This window comes from Aplidium turbinatum, chromosome 13 (genome assembly GCF_918807975.1).
Source record: "Aplidium turbinatum chromosome 13, kaAplTurb1.1, whole genome shotgun sequence".
Lineage (NCBI taxonomy): Eukaryota > Metazoa > Chordata > Ascidiacea > Aplousobranchia > Polyclinidae > Aplidium > Aplidium turbinatum.
Window position 1 is genome coordinate 16638512 of NC_137484.1, and position 4823 is coordinate 16643334.

Genomic DNA, 4823 nt, shown 5'->3' on the forward strand with positions numbered 1-4823 from the left:
TCAAACGTGTTTATGCTGCAAAGGTTATTTAGTTGGTTTACAAAGTAATAACAGTGACATCTTTGCAGAATCAAAATCACATTCTAAGTGTCATTGTTCCAACAATATGTTAATCATTCTAAACGCAAATTTGGAATGTAGCAGCAGTCTGGAATCAATGGTCAGGAAATGTTAGCAGAAAAACATTAAGATCTTGAAAATCCAAAAGGCACAACTGTACATCATTTACACCACGCTGCCTTGCAATTCCAGCAGCCTGTTTAATTAATTTGGTTTTAGTGTTAAAAGTACCTAATCTGCAACTGCAAGCTTCCACAAAACAACTTTCATAAACAGTACAGCAAAACAACTGCACTGGAATTGCTTGCCAGCTTAATAATTTAGATACAGAAATCTTAGAGAAACTAAAGTTACTGTATACTTTATCTAATGAAACATAAGCTTTCCAAACAGATGCTCATCCTTTCATGCTTTTTATTAATTAAACTTTTTAGCTTTACAGGTATTAAACTTTGAAGTCCAAGCATGTTAAAGTGTAAAAGTTTATAATCGCGACCTTTCTAGTAGGAAAGGTGACTCCACTTAGCAACTTCTAAACATAATCGACCTTCTACGGTCAAACGAGAAAATATGCCCGAAAACGCTTTCTGTTTTCTGGCCAAGCAAACCAATCTTTTTCGATCTGCAGCTTGTCAAAGTTTCAGTAACGTAGGCAATCAAGAAATAACTTTTTCTAAATCTCATCCTGGTGAATTATCCTTGGGTAACTGTTGCTTTTGAGCAAAAATAAAACACGCTTATACTTCGCCTGCAGGAAAACGTGATTTTACTAAAAAAAAAAGCGGTTGACAAGCCAACACACAATTGTTTTCAACAAGCACCAACATACAACTCATGAGCAACAGACAACAGTGTGATTTGACGATATGAGCTCGCTGCTTGCCTGGTCGCCGTTGTTCAATGAACTATTGACCGACAGCAAAGTAAGAAAAAGGCTTCACCGAGAGAACGCGCTGGGTCCACAAAAAGCTTTCCTCGCTTTTTTCGTCTATAAAAACCTAGTCTGTGACAAGCTTTTGATATAATGAGCCAAATCTTTGACCCTCGCGACCCATGCTTTAAGCATATGGGCAAATACAGCGTTCTGTTATAACCTTTATTTAGTCACCAGAAAAAGATTTCCTTTAAATCTTAAAATGATGTAAGGTTGTTTGATGGTTGTGCATGAATTGCCGACGCTTGCATTCAGCCAACCTACAAGGATAAGTCAAAGTAAATTTGCAATTGCATGCAACTAATTAAAAAAATTGACAATATTAGATTTGCAAAATATATCACAACAATATCGACGTCATCAAACGAATGCTGGTACTGTACAACATATGACTTTTCATCACTTAAAGAAAGTTCGTTTTTGTGTCAAAAAATCAGAGATATGAATTTTTACCACGGATATACAGCGTTGTAAAGGCATAATATCATTTTCTATCAAAACCGTACGAATAAAATTCAAACATATTCAGCTTTAACAAAACGACAGTGAAAAAGAAAACGTTTTTGGTTTTTGGTTTGGGTTCCATTAAATAGGCGATATGAACTCAGTTTCTGCAGCACACAAAATAAAATTGCTATGCGCATGCCAGCACGAGTAAAATGTGATTGTTTTCTATAAACTTTTCCGATAAAAACTTATGATACCGGATAATAAATTAGACCAAAATAAAAGAACCGGCAGCTTTTCGTTGCTGTTTCTACAATTCCAAAACAAGTCTGTCCATTTGCGTGTTTATGTTATACATTTCCGTTTTCTTCTAAACTTCACTTGAGCGGAAAACGATCTTTTAACGACATGTTCTCCCTGTTTACAAGTACAATGAATCATGTTTACAGATTACTTGGCAGCCCGATTTACAAGCCAAAATGCAGGACCACCTAAACTTGAACTGTCAGATGACGACTCATAGCAACATACACAGAAAGATTAAAGTTGGAACACCAAAATCACTTTGTCGAAAATCAAGTCCTAATTTCCCTTCCAGACAGGTGCTTTGTCTGTTTGTCTCATAACTAAAATGCTTGATTTTAGCAAAACTTTTGCAGCAGTTGGATAGCAAAATATTTGTAGTGTGCTGGCTTGGATGCACAGCTATAAAGCATCAGTTTAAAAGCTCTATTTTGTTCAATTATGGTCGATTTCTATTCTTTCTTTAAAGAAAATCTGTTTTTGGCTATTTATCATCGCCGGGCCACACGCAGTAGTGATGTTAGTAAAGCCGCTTTATTGTATTGTAACTATAATTAAGCAATTAAAGGTCAGCATGATAGTATGGCAATGCAGAAGTCACCAAACTCCTCATTAAAGTTCAAACCGTTTGGAGTTTAGACGTTTTTGTTCATTTCTATTTTTGCGCAAACGATTTACCTATCGATAGTTTTTTTTTAATATTTTAGATTTAGTAGTTTGACTTGCAGATGTTCTGAGATCAATACTGGCTTGTCAACTACAGTATTTAACTGAATAATTACGTCAAGTGAGGTATATAGAACACTAATGCATCTTCTATCTGTTAAATCCGCAGAAGCAGCCGTGGGATTATTTAACACGAAAATCTGATTTCCTTGATAAGCTAGTTTATACTTGGAGTTGATACTTTGATAGCACAGCTACAGAACAAGCCTAATCTGCGCTAAAAATGTTACGAAAAAGACTTTTTATTTTTGGTAAAGTCCAAATGATAGAGGAACCGAACCGAGCTGCTGATCTGACCGATGTTGCAGTAAAATAAAAATTGAAAAGTAGGCTACTTGATCTTACAGAAGCAAATGCAGCTCTAGGATCCTGTAGCTCCCGTGCACAACCTGTTTACATTGCTAATTCATTTTCATTCTGCAAAACATCCTACAAGGAGACACAAGCTAATGGCCCTATTGTTTAGAAAATGAACTTACAAAAGATAATTTTTTCACGTCATGAAAAGAAGCTTTCCTGATTTTCTATTCGTGGTGATGGCATCGCGCATCGATACATCGCAAAGGTGATACCTGGACGACTGAAATCTGGTCCTATCCGAAAAATCAACATATTTATCTGGTATTTGAGAAAGTCACCGTAACCGTTTTGCTTTGATTTTTATTTGCATTGTCAGGTTGTAAAATTATGAGAAAAATTTGACTATTGAGATGATTTTCAAACCGGTATATTGGTGGGATAAGCCGGCCAGCAAATAAGTCTTCTTTTACATTATTTTCACGTATTGCTGACGCTGAATCTATATAAAAAAAACTGATTTGCCGACTGGAACAAGTTATATCGTAGCGTCAATCACAGTTTTAAAAAATACTCTTCCCGTGACGATAAAGCGTTGGACGTTTTGTTTTCATAGAATGTTTTAAAGTTGAATTAAGCTGTTGCATTTGAACCAAATCTTGTCACGCAAGCAAAGTATAGGAGAAAGAACTGTATTTAGTTTTTGTTCTGCTCCTGGTTGAATGACGACTTTACCTTTTTTCTGGAGAAGAAATATTTTTATACTGTAGAAGAGCAATAGTGTTAACTATTGATATTGAATTTTTTTCGTACGAAAAATTGTGACAATTTACATATCAATCATTGATTGTTGTAGAAAAATTCCACCTAAATAAAATGTTGTTAAAAATTGCACAGTTATACTTCAAGCGTCATTCTCATCTGATAAAAATACTGCATTTGGCAATAAAGGTACCGGATTCATTAAATGCCAATTGCATTATGCAAAATTGTATAGTTTAAGAAAGAACACGTTAAAATCATAAATTAAAATGAACTCCTATCTGTTTACAAGTAGAAGAAATTAAAGTAGGGCTGCAAGAGCTTATGAAATTAATTAAAGACATAAAGAACATTTTTAAACACTGATAAACAGCGACGATGTTATATCTCTAGTTTTGTTGTTTTATTCAAGCAAAATTGATCTAACGATTACGGCAGCTTGAAGCTACTCTATCAAATTAGTTTAAAATGTGCGTTTTTTGGCTATGAATGCTGAAAATCAAGAAGCGAGCGTTGCGCTTCGTATCGTAGCTGAACGAATGCAGTAGAAACTTCAGGAGACAATGGTTGTTTCAGTTGTGTTGAAGACCTGAATGAGTAGATGAGCTACCACCAACGACCAGAAGATGCTAAATGATTTAGCAAACAATTGATTTCCTTTCTTTGAAACAAATATCAAATCAGCTTTTCATTGTATACAAAAATAGTTTTTTTTTCCCACTACAAAATTCTCTTCCCACTTTATTGAAGAATATGTTTAATAGGTAGAAAAGCGTTTGAAGCGTCATAATCAACCATCCTCACAGAGATAAACGAGTGGAAATTAAATGAATTGACACTCGACAGGGCAGATAACGGTCAAGTAGCTGCCAAACCCGGCTGTACTTTCCCAGACAGAAGTTTTGATAAGAAACAGCGGGGCGCTGCTCTGAACGCCGCAGCTTTGCATGTTGAGTGTAGCCTGCAAATGTGCTGGGTGTGCTTGTTTAGCTGTGAACAATATGGAACTGACAAGTTTTTTCTCGACAACAACAACAATAGCCTAGATATCATTAAATAAAATCTTACTCCCCTCTTAAACTCCAGATGACCCAAGTTTCTTGTTAAACTGGCTTAAATACCACGTAGCAGAGTTGTAAAAATCAGCTAATTCTCTCATGCCGAACAGCAATAGTTTCATGTGTATCTGTGCAAGACGATTTGATCGTAAAAAACATGAGTAATAATGTACCTGGTTTAACCGATACATTTCCGCTCTAATTGGTCAACCGAATGGACGGTCAATTTTGTGAAG